This window comes from Nuphar pumila, chromosome 1 (genome assembly GCF_984573655.1).
Source record: "Nuphar pumila chromosome 1, dmNupPumi1.hap1.1, whole genome shotgun sequence".
In the NCBI taxonomy this organism is placed as follows: Eukaryota; Viridiplantae; Streptophyta; class Magnoliopsida; order Nymphaeales; family Nymphaeaceae; genus Nuphar; species Nuphar pumila.
In genome coordinates this window covers 22,538,496-22,551,684 of record NC_143249.1, presented here as the reverse complement: position 1 = coordinate 22,551,684, position 13,189 = coordinate 22,538,496, and positions in this window count along the sequence as shown.

Genomic DNA, 13,189 nt, shown 5'->3' with positions numbered 1-13,189 from the left:
CAAATGTTAAGAAAGGATTCCATGACCATCATGGAATACTTGAACAAAAAGAAGGTTATCACAGATTGGATGTGCAGTAACTGATAAAGATTTGGTACAACAATCTCTCAGTGGATTGGGACCCGACTATCATATGATTATTACTTTCTTGTTATGTTTACCTGAGCTGCCCAACTTTGAAGATCTGCGTACAAAATTATTACAATATGAGATGAACCTAAAGGGATTTTCTGAAGAATCATCTATGCATATTGGGGCACAAGAAGTTCTTGCTACATGGATTACTTATGCACGAGGACGAGGAAGCTATGATATCAAGGAAAAAGGAGGACAAGGGAGAAGTGGTCAAGGAGGCCGTGGATTATTGTTGGTTCAATCCCCAAAATAAAGGAAAAGCAACACAAACTGAAGCAAAAAGAGGCACAGACAGTACAAGGACCAACGAAGAAGTAAATGAGTTATTGCTGTCAGTTTTAGCAGGATTGAATCTGAAACAGAACGAGCAAGGTACTTGGTACGTGGACTCTGGCGCAACGACTCATATTACTTGTGATGCCAGTAAGCTCGTAAACCTTGTTCCTTACATTGGTAGAAGTAGAATAGTTACTGAGGATGGATCCCACCACTCTATCTCTCATATTGGAAACTCCATTATACCCTTGTCAGAATCTTCTATCAACGTTTCAAAAGTTCTTTATGCTCCTAACATCAAGAAAAACATTGTTTCAGTTTCTAAACTTGTTGATGATATCAAAGCCTCAGTTGAATTTACTCCATCTTTTATTCTTGTCAAGGACTTCTGCACGAAGGAGATGTTCACTAGAGGAAAACAGCAAGGCAATATGTATGTTTTTCAAGAAGATCCTTCAGCACATATTCGCCCTGCAGACCCAAACTTGAAGCTCCACTCATCATTGTCTTCTGAGAATTCTACCTGTGTTTTTAGTGTCTCTGAAATCAATAAGCTAAATCTTTGGCATGGTCGTCTAGGTCATTGCAGTAGTAGTTTCATTGAAAAGCTTGTTTTAAATAACCTGATGTTTGGAGGCCTGCCCAGTTGTTTCCATATCTGGAACTAGATATTATCTTATATTTGTTGACAGTTATTCTCGTTATTCTTAGATATTTTTCATGAAACACAAATTTGAGACTTTCAAGTTGTTCTGAAACTTTCATTCCTTTGTTAAAAACCAATTTTCTGAAAACATTCTTAGTTTCCAATGTGATGTACGAGGTGAATTTTCTTCCATTGACTTTACTAACTTTTTTCAAAGTAATGGGATAAGGAGAAGGGTGTCTTGCCCACACACACCTCAGTAGAATGAGATTGTTGAAAGGAAGCATCACCATATTGTTGAGAGTGCGATGAGCATGATGCATGATAGTAATCTTTCGATTACTTTATGGACAAAGGCATTTCATTCTGCAATTCATATGATAAATTGATTGCCCATGACTATTTTGGAAAACAAGTCTCCTTACTTTTCTCTATTTGGTGCACATCCCAACTATCATGATTTGCGTGTGTTTGGTTGTTTATGCTATGTTCATGTTGATAGTTCAATGAGACATAAGTTTCAGGACAAGGCCCTGAAGTACAGGTTTGTGGGTTTTGTTGATGACTATAAAGGGTACATGTGCTATGATCTGGTGAGCAAGCACATCAAAATATCAAGAAATATCATCTTCGATGAATTGAATTTTGATTGTTGATGTACTAGCTCTTCATAATCAAAATCTAAAATTGAGACTTATTATCCTTGGCTGAATTATGAACTTTTCTCCGGAGCTAGTGACGTCTGCCCCTGAAATTGTACTCAAAAGGATAAGGAATCTGTGTCTGCTGATGAGATGATTGCCCATGAAAATACAGACCCAACTTTGGATCCAGAAAGGTATAAAGGTCTTGTTTACACTTGACAAGAAAAGGAGCCACCCACCATAGTTAATCCAGAAATGGACACATCCTCTACATCCAACATCGTTGATGCTAGAAGATCCACTCGTTCTCGTCATCCAATTGAAAGATGAGTCAGTTATGAAAATTTCTCATTAGATTTTCAACTCTTTCTAACAACCTTGAGCAAAGAAGATGAACCCACAATGTTCTCTCAAGGATCAAATTCCAGAAGATGGATTGAAGCAATGAATGAGGAAATGGAAGCTCTACATGAACGTGGAACGTGGGATGTTGTACCAAGACCACTTGACAGAAATGTTGTTGGTTCGAAATGGGTATACAAAATAAAGTATAAACCAGATGGGACTATAGAGTGATACAAGTCGAGACTTCTAGCCAAAAGTTTTACTCAGGAGCAAGGACATGACTATGATGAAACCTTTAGTCCAGTGGTGAAAATGAGGACAATCAGAGTCATACTTTCTTTAGCGATTGAACATCAATGGACTATTAGCCAACTTGATGTGAAGAATGCCTTCATGGAAATTTGAGAGAAGAAGTATACATGGAACAACCCACTGGTTACGCAGAAGGCAATCCTACAAAATATGTATGCAGACTAAAAAGGGCGATATATGGATTGAAGCAGGCATCTCAATCTTGGTTCGATAGTTTTTCTCTTGAAATACAAAAATATGGTTTTAAGAAATCTCTTCTTGACCACTCCTTATTTATATTTGTTGAGATTAAGAGGTTTTGGGTTAAGGTTTCTTAAAAGTAGGTTATTTGATATTTCTTGCTTAATGAGGGACTTGTATATAATTTTTTATATTGGCCTCTCTCTATTTAACATAGAGATTAGCCGTAATCAAGGTTAACGAGTTTTCTCATCTCATTGTTGTCTCTCTCTCTGCCTCGGTTCTTGTGCATCTCATTGGAATTTCTACATGGTATCAGAGCAGTAGATCTCAGGAGCGTGATCGATCGTGATCGATCTACACCAACAAAAGGCAGAAAAAAAAGGGGTTGGAAACAGGTGTGCACATTTATTTATTTTTGCATAGATCTAATAACAGATCTGGTGTCTGACTAAGGTCATGACACGGATCTGTCTTCAGATCTAAAGGACACGGTGACTGCGTGTCATCAGGATCGGGATATGGCAGAGTTGAATGGTGCGCAGAAGAAACAAAAGTTTTTTTTTGTGTGGAAGTAAAGAAAACCTATATTGATAAGCAACAATTTTGGATCTGGATGTGAAAGTTGTTCTTTTGCCGTAAATCCTGTGTTGTGGAGTTTTTTTTTGGCTGTGGTGATTTTTGTGTCTGGGAGCAGCTGTCGTGATTTCTGTGTTTTTTTTTTGTGTGCCCTTATTATCTTTGGTCGTGAATCTGGATGCCGAGTTCGACGTGGTTCTGTTCTTCTCAGATCTCATTTCCTGTGCTGTTTTTTTGCTCATATTATCTGTGGTCGTGAACGTGGATGCCGAGTTCGACGTGGTTCAGTTTTTTCTTAGATCTCATTGCCTGATCTGATCTTTGTTTTGGGTTAAATAACCCTGTGTAGTTGTGAAAGAGGCTGTCGTATGAGGGTGAAATACATTGTTTTTCTTTGCGGATGTGATTTTATCCCTGTTGTGGGTTGAACAACTTTGGGTGGTCGTGGAAATTGAGTGACAAAAGATTATGAAATATGTTGCTTCTGTGTTAGTTGGCTTGTGGTTGATGAACATTAAAATTTTTAATCATAAGTGATTAAGAGAGTGAATTTGTTTTTTTGCAGCAGTATTAGCATCAAATATCTCTCATTCTCTGTTAGTATTATTCATTATGGGTGATGTTTCGAAATTTGATTCCAAAAATGAGAATATTGGGGAATATAAGGCATTTGCAAATCCCTTTGTGTATGGTTCTTCTGTGAGATTGAATAAAACAAACTATGCCAGGTGGTCCAGAACGTTTATGTTGTCGGTATCTCGACATCATAGAAAACATATTTTGTTGGAAACAGAACCAAATGAAAAGGTGGGAAAATATATTACTTGGGATGAAGATAATGACATTGTTATGTCATGGATCATGAATAGTGTCGAACCTCATATTGCAGATGGTCTAATTTACTATAATACAACCAAACAGATGTGGGACAATCTTCGAGATACGTACTCACAAGAGACTAATGTGAGTCGTATCTTGCAAGTCGAACAGGAAATATATAATTTACAGTAGGGAGATCAGACCTTGGCCTAGTACTATGCCTCCGTCAAAGCTGCGTTTGAAAGAATCAATGCTCATAGACCTCTTTGTTGTTCGAAACAAAAGGATCATCAAGAACAGACTATGGTTGCTCGGTTTCTCACTGGTTTATCTTCAGAATTCTCTGTTGCAAAAGTCCAAATGCTGACTGGATCTGATGTACCTACTCTTGCTGATGCATACAATCGTCTAAGTAGACTTGCGATCTCTCTTCCACAATCTCATCCTGTGTCCCAGTCATTTGCTCTCGCTGTCTCATCTGGTTATGGGCGTGGAAATATTCAGAATATCAAAGGACGAGGTCGTGGCAGAGGTATAGGAGGCAGAGGAAAACTTCAATGTACATTATGTGGAAAATCTGGACATTTAGAAGATCGCTGCTGGGATAAGCATGGTCGGCCTACTTTTTCTTCATCAAAGTCAAATGCTCCAAAAGCAAATGTTACTACACTAGAGGTAACAAATGCACATGATAATACCTCTGCAAGTGACAGTATCACCCTCAGTCGAGCAAAATATGATGAGCTGATTGCTCTTCGCCCTTCGAGCTCTTCCTCTCTTGTAGCTGGTGTTGCCTACTCAACAGGGAATGATAGTAAGTGGATTATTGACTCTGGTGCATCCAGACATTTGTGTGAAAAATCATTTTTCTTTTCAGATCTAAAGGATATTAATGTTCATCGAGGAGTCTCATTAGCTGATGGGAGTTCCTCACCAGTTGTTGGTCAGGGAAATGTTTCTATATCCAAGGTTTTAAAACCCGCGACTCGAAACTCGACTCGTTCTTTATTGACTCGTGACTCGGCGGGTCAACTCGGTGACTCGGACCGGGTTTTGTTTACTTTTGATTTTAAAACAAAGACAATATATAAATTGTCATTTACACATATAAAGGTTTGTAGAATGACTTAATTACTAGTTTAATTAATTAATAAGTAAAATAACATTAAGTAAAACTGCTCTTAATTCAAATCTCACATTTACTAAAGAAACTACACAAGCAGAAGCAAGTCTTTCAAGACAATATATAAAGAATGACTTAATTACTAGCTTCAAGAACTTTAATAGTCGTGCTCGATCATGGTTTACATCCTGAATATATGGACATAGTTGTTGTGTTGCAAAGCCTCAGAAAATCCTTGCAAAATTTTGGGAACATTGAACTTTATCTTGATATTTGTAAGTGTGTTTCTGATGTAGAGTTGATTGGACCATGCCTTATATATCTGCACATAAATGCATATAAGCTTTGGATAATGAGAATGTTGTGATGTATATATATTATAATGATAAATGTGGGCATTTTATGTTGTTGGTTTTGAACAGGCTGGCTGCCAACTATTGTGTAGGTCTCAGAGATGGTTGCATGAGGGATCAGTTATGTTAGCTGGATATTCACTCTATGTTCATTGAGGGGTACTGGGTTTGATTCCTTACCTAGAGACACCAAAAGGAATGAATGGACATGTGAAATTTGATTGACTTTTAATAATTTTGTGATTTTATATTAAGTTGGTATACCTATTGTTATTATGCTATTTGTTCTTGAAAAATGAACACTTACATATGAAAAAAATGCCCATAGCCTTTGAAAAATGAAAAAAGAAAAAAGTGCCCAAAACTCGCTCGAGTCAACCCGTGTCAGCCCGAGTAAGGCCGAGTCAAGGCCGAGTTTTCTCAGAACGAGTTTAGCTTGCCGAGTTGACTCGTTGGAGGGCCGAGCCGAGCCGAGTCAGCCGAGTCACCGAGTTGACTCGGCGAGTTTTAAAACCATGTCTATATCCTCCTCCTTACAGTTGAAAAATGTTCTGCATGCTCCAAATTTTCCTCAAAGTTTACTCTCTATTAGTTGTCTTACCAAAGAACTAAACTGTAGAGTGATATTTGATCCGATGGGTTGTTATTTTCAGGATTTATTGACGGGGAAGAAGATTTGTGGAGGCTATGAAGAAAATGGAGTCTACTACATACATCATCCAGTGGGTAATGTTTATGCTGCAGTGGACCACTACTTCAGTCTTGTTCAGTGGCATCGTCGTCTTGGTCATCCTTTATTGTCAAAGCGTCGTTATGTCTTTCCTCAAATTCCTTCTACTACATCATTGCAGTGTGAAGCATGTCAGTTGGGCAAGCATCATCATCGAAGTTTGTTTCCTTCGAGTCAGAGTCAGTCCAGTCATAAAGTTTTTGAACTTCTTCATGCAGATGTATGGGGTCCTAGTAAGATTCCTACTAGGACTTAGTGTCAATATTATCTTGTTATTGTTGATGAGTTTTCTAAGTTGTCGTGGGTGTTCTTAATAAAAGAAAGATCTGAAGTTCCAAGTATTATCAAATCCTTAATTCTTGAAATAAAAACTTAGTTTGAATCTGTTGTCAAGATTGTTCACACTGATAATGCTCTTGAGTTTAAATCAAAATCCCTGTTACAATTTTACCAAGATCGTGGCATTCAACCCCAAACTACTTGTGCCTATTCATCTTACCAAAATGGTGTGGCTGAGCGAAAACACAGGCACCTACTTGATGTTGCATGGACCCTTATGATACAATCCAATGTTCCTGCGGTATATTGGGGTGATGCGATTATCACTACGTGTTATCTGATCAACCGCATGCCTTCATCTTTTGTGAGAGATTAAATTCCATTACATATCCTAAAACCTAATGCCCCTTTCTTCTCTTTCTCACCTAAAATTTTTGGATGTGTTTGTTTTATACACAAACTTGGCCCTGACTGTGATAAACTAGCTGCTCAAGCTACAAAATGCATATTTATAGGTTATCCAAAAAATCAAAAGGGATATCGATGTTATGATCCAATTTCTCGCCGAGAGTATGCCAGTGCGGATGTATCTTTCTTGGAGTCCATTCCATATTACTCTAGTACTGGTTCCCAGATGCAAGTTGATCCAGTTGAGTCTTTTCTATTACCTATACCTCCTTTTCTTTTGGAGTTTGTGCCCTCCTTACCGAACCAAACTTCACCCTCTTCACGATTTAATAATCCTCCATTGGTATATGTGCGTAGAGCTCCACCTCCTCCGGTGCCTTCATCTTCTTCTTCATTTGAGGTAAGTACTACTGATAATAGTGATCTTCATGATGATGATAACAGGCCAATCGCTCTACGAAAGGGGACTCGACAATGTACCTTATATCCCATATCTCATTTTGTGTTCGATGTCAGAATTGGAAATCAGATGAAATTTTTTATTTCAGCCTTATCTGCTGAAACTATCCCTCTGAACTATCAACAGGCAGAGCTCGATAATAGGTGGAAGCTGGCTATGCAAGAAGAAATGGTTGCTTTATTGTCTCAGCATACATGGGATCTAGTTGATTCCCCAGTGGATGTTGACATTGTTGGATGCAAATGGGTATATACAATAAAGTACAAGTCAGATGGTTCTATTGAAAGGTACAAGGCCAGATTAGTAGCAAAAGGGTACACTCAGACTTATGGTATTGATTTTTTTGAAACTTTTTATCTTGTTGCACGGATGGGCACTATTCGTCTTGTTCTGTCAGTAGTTGTTCATCATGGTTGGCGTTTCTGTCAATTAGATGTGAAAAATGCATTTCTATATGGGGATTTATCTAAGACAGTTTACATGAAACAACCTCCTGGTTTCGAGGTTGAGGGGGAGTGTCAGAAGGTGTGTAGATTAAGAAAGGCGATATATGACTTAAAACAAAGTCCGCGTGCATGGTTTCAAAAGTTGTTTGGAGTGATGTCGAGTTTTGGCTTTAATAGGTCAGCGACCGACCATACATTATTTATCAAGAAAACCAACTCAGGCATAGTTGTTATGGTGGTATATGTGGATGACATCATTCTTACAGGAGATGATGTGAAAGATATTGAAGCCACAAAGGCTCATCTTCAAAAACACATTGTTACAAAAAACCTTGGCTCACTTAGATATTTTTTGGGTATAGAAGTTGCCAAGAGTCGTGAAGGGATGGTTTTGTCCCAACGGAAGTATGTTCTTGACTTATTAAAGTTCATTTGTTTGAAGAAGGGTCAAAACCAGTTGACAGCAAAAGCTATCGCTCATATGTAACTGTGACCAGGCCTGATATTGCTTTAGCAGTAAGCAAAGTTAGCCAATTTATGAACAAACCAACTGAAGTACACTGAAATGCAACTATGATGATTCTCAGGTATTTAAAATCTTCTCCTGGAAAAGGGTTATTATTCAAGAAAGGTGGAACTCTGGAGATAGTGGCTTACTCTGATGCTGATTATGCAGGATCTGTAGTGGATAAAAAATCTACCACAGGATTCTGTGTGTTTTTGGGAGATAACCTAATTTCATGGAGAAATACGAAGAAAAAATGTGGTTGCTAGGTCGAGTGCAGAATCAGAATATAGGGCTATGGCTCAAACAACTGTTGAATTAATGTGGGTTCGTATGGTTCTGAATGATCTTCAGGTGAAGGTTTCCTCTCCTATGACCATGATGTATGATAACAAGGTTGTCACATATATAGCGAACAATCCTGTCTTTCATGAGAGGACAAAGCATATTGAGGTTGATTGCCACTATGTAAGATATATGGTTCAAGCTGGTCATATCACTACCAAATATCTAAAGTCTAAGGACCAAGTTGCAGATATGTTTACAAAGCCTCTTGCTAAACCAAATTTCTCAAAATGTTGTGACAAGCTGAGCATGATCGATATCTATGCTCCAGCTTGAGGGGGAGTGTTGAGATTAAGAGGTTTTAAGTTTAAGGTTTCTTAAAAGTAGGTTATTTGATATTTCTTGCTTAATGAGAGACTTGTATGTAATTTTTTATATTGGCCTCTCTCTATTTAACATAGAGATTAGCCCTAATCAAGGTTAACGAGTTTTCTCATCTCACTGTCGTCTCTCTCTCTGCCTCGTTTCCTGTGCATCTCATTGGAATTTCTACAGTATTTAAGAACCAAGACACAGTTACTCTGTTGTTGATATATGTAGATGATATTATCATCACTGGAGCACATTGAAGAAGTCAAATATCTCTTGAATCAGAGGTTCAAAATGAAGGACCTTGGCAAACTACGATACTTTCTTTGAGTTGAAGTCGACAGTACCCCTGAAGAGATGACTCTCACTCAACATAAGTATACCATTGATGTTCTCAATAAAGCAGGTATGAAAGACTGCAAGCCCTTGGGAACTCCTAGCGTTCTTCACCAAAGGCTTAACTCTCAAGATGGAGATCCATATGAAAATCCCACACAGTATCGTAGCATAGTGGGTATGTTACAATACCTCACTTTTACTCGCCCTAATATAGTTTACTCTGTGAATCAAGTATCTCAGTTTATGCATGCACCATGTGAAGGGCATATGAAAGCGATTAAACAGATACTTCGATATCTGAAGGGAACGGTTGGGGATGGCCTTTTATATAAGAGAAAGACCAATGGGCAAAATGCATATGAGATCACTTTTTATTTTGATGCGGACTGGGCGGGAGATCCAGATGAACACAGATCAATATCCGGCTATTGTGTGTTTGTTGGGATGAATTTGGCTTCTTGGAGTAGTAAGAAACAAAAGACTGTTGCCAGATCCAGTACAGAGGCTGAATACAGGTCAATGGCAGTCGCCACTGCTGAAGCTACTTGGATTAGACATTTACTGACAGAAGTAAGAGAATCGATCTCTCGATCACTTCTTTTGCGTGACAACCAGAGTGCCATTAGTATGTCTTTTAATCCAATCCATCACAGTCGTGCCAATCATATTGAAATAGATCAGCATTTTGTGAGACAAAAAGTAGAAGAGAAAGAGATTGAGCCCGAATTTGTACGAAGTACAGATCAAGTGGCGGATATAATTACAAAAGGACTGACAAAAGACAGATTTTGGATGTTAAAAAGGCAAGTTGTTCATGGTTCAAGACCATGCACAACTTGAGGGAGGGTGAAAAGAAGTATATCTCTTGTTACGGGTCACGGGTCAGGAGATCCAGACTCATTATCATTGCCATTTCATTAATGGCACTGTGTAATTTATTCTCTTGTAATAAGGATATTTTAGTACCCTAATCTTTGTATTAGTATGTTATTATAAAGGGATTAAAATAGCAGCCGACCCATACAATTTTGGGCATCGGTTTTCTCTGCAGTCTCTCTCTCTCTCTCTCTCTCTGTGTGTTTCTCAGCTTTCACGCGTGGAAGAATTTGAGCATTGCAAATCTTTCAGGAGCAACCAATCACCAATTGCATGCATTTATCTTTTAGTTTCTTCTTTATGTGTGTGTATGCATGTGCGATGTGTGTGTGTTTTTAAGTGCATAGGAGTTTTGTACCTATAATCACTACTTGTAATACACTGTCAATGTCGAATATATAGGATACACCATCTTTTTATTTTCTTTATTTTATTTACACATTAGATCATATATTCTATTGCATTTTTAAGGGATTGTACAAATTTGTCCTCAGCACCTTTGAATTGTATCTAATCCTCTGTGGCCTTATTTTCAGAAACTTTGCTAAAAGGCAAATGACATGGTTCCGTAATGAGCACATCTATCAATGGCTGGATGCTTCTCAATCCTTGGTATGGTATTTATTCTTGTAAACTACAGTTTTTATCAATGCTTTGTGATTTTACAGTGAAGAAGATTGTACCGATCATATATTATCTAGGCAAGGGTAATTTGTGCCTGCTTGTATACAATGTAGTGAAATGAAGAACAAGAAAACAAGTGCATGCGTGATTGATTCTCTGTGGCTTGAAAACGAGATTCAAGTCAGGACTCCTTATTCAAATATTAAATAGAAAAATAGAGAAAATAAAACAGATCATTTAATAAAAAGGGATAGAAAAATAGAGGATGAAAGAACAGGTGTAACTGTATATGCATGGATGCAGGTTATTCATTTGTGACTGGAAAACTAGCTCTAGGTTTTATCGTAATAGGTCTCTAGTGTGCATCTTTTTGGTCTCCGTACACCACCATGACAGATATGCATTTCCAGAAGACTGCTCTAGATATAAGAGGCATTTAATTTCCATGAAAATGCACATCAAATGTCAATATAAACTGTACAATGTTTCTACATGTGGAACTATGCCAACGAATAAAGAATTCAATTTCTGATACAAAAATGAACATTAAAACTTAGTTTACAATCTATGTTATTATTAGAATAAAACTGGAATGTGTACGAAAAAGAAAATAAAGGTCATGCAGGTAAACTTTAAATATTCTATGCTGAAAACTACACGTTTAAGTTGTAAGACATCTTCTTTAAATGCAGAAAGTAGAAAAAAATATGCTATAAAAGAAAATTTGTGCAAAAAATCTCACTTAATCATCCTCTATATGTAGAAATCTGTGTTAGACATGTGCACGTGGTTTTTACGTAAATTAAGTTATAAAGCCTCATTAATGGCATTATTCTAATATTGTCTAATGTAATGGCCATACTGTACATTGGCCTACTTGGTTTTTAAGTGCAAATAATTGTCTTCTACATAGAGAATCATGTCACAAAGACAAGGACATGTACGTGTCTCAAAGAAGAGACACATTTAAGTATTTTTTGAAAAGAAGTGTGTGTGTGTGTGTGATTATAATTTTTGCAAACCAAGTATATACTTGTTAACAAAAATAAAACCAAGTATTATAAATGTAAATATTTATTATGAGTTTTACTAAAAAGAGCATGACCTAAATCAAAAGGCATTCAAATTTAGGCCTAAGCCAAGCAGCATTACATGGGCCATACCCTAGCATGTCAATGTGACCACTTTAAGCATTTATTAATATCTATTTTTTTATGAGATGTGCCAAGTAGATACCTTTAAGCATTTATTAACGTTTATTTGGTCGGAGATGTGCCAAGGTAGGTGCCGTTCTCTCATGACATGCATAGGTAGTTGGGCACTGTACTGAGACAAGCAAAAATACAAAAACAATGTGCACAAGCACCAGTCCAGTCCACTAATGGACAATACAAAAGCCAGTAATAAAAACAATAAGAATACAAAAGAGCCACCAAGGGCATATAATGATCAAAAGAGAGTGCTGTCCACAAAGGGGCAATACATAAACCAATACATAAGATCATAAGTGCCACCAATGGGCATATACAAAAGAACACAAGGAACATTAATGGCTCTTATTGAGTTTGAATGCTTAGAAAAGCATTAAATTTACAAGAACACCCCTATTTATACACAACACAAGCAACATAGAGCCATGTGGACCTCCCCAATGCCTAGAAATAGAGCCGTTGGGGAGGTCCCAACGACTCTGTGTCTTTTACTTAAATGCCCTCAACTCTAAACTTAATTACTAAGTTACAAAAATAAAAGAAAAAAATACAAAAGACTATTGTGCCCCTACTGGGCACAACTTATTACACTACTATGAAAAGAATGAAATACCCCTATTGGGTATTTTCTATTACAACATTATAAATACTATATATATGTTACAACTTAACACACCCCCTCAAACTTGCAGTTGGATCATTGAAAGTTTGTCAAGTAAGAAGTAAAACCAGTGAGGATCCAAGTCTTCATTGATAATCTTCACCAAATGCCTTCATCGGCTATCTCCATCTTCATGATATGATTCATAAAAACAAAATTTCTCTCAACCCAAATTATCTTTAAGAATTAGTAGAGAGAACAAAAACAAAGGTTCCAACTACACAAAGGAAGATACTCTAACTAAATAGTTTTAAGAGAAAATGTTTTAACATAATAGTTAAAAAATGGTTATAGATTATATGTATATCGTTTCAAAACAAATATATTTTGAATAACTCAAATTAAAGTAGATGAACATAATATTATAGATTATTAAATATTTAAATGGACTATGAACGAAACAATTTTAAAAGCGAGTAAGATAAGCACTTTAAGAAATAATTTTAAAATTTTAGAAACATTAGCAATAATTCAAGCAAAAGGTACAATAGCCATTAAAATAGACACAAGGAATATACTTCGAAACCAATTTTCAAGAATTTCTCGTTTAGATAATCATAACCACAAAAATAATATATTTTTCA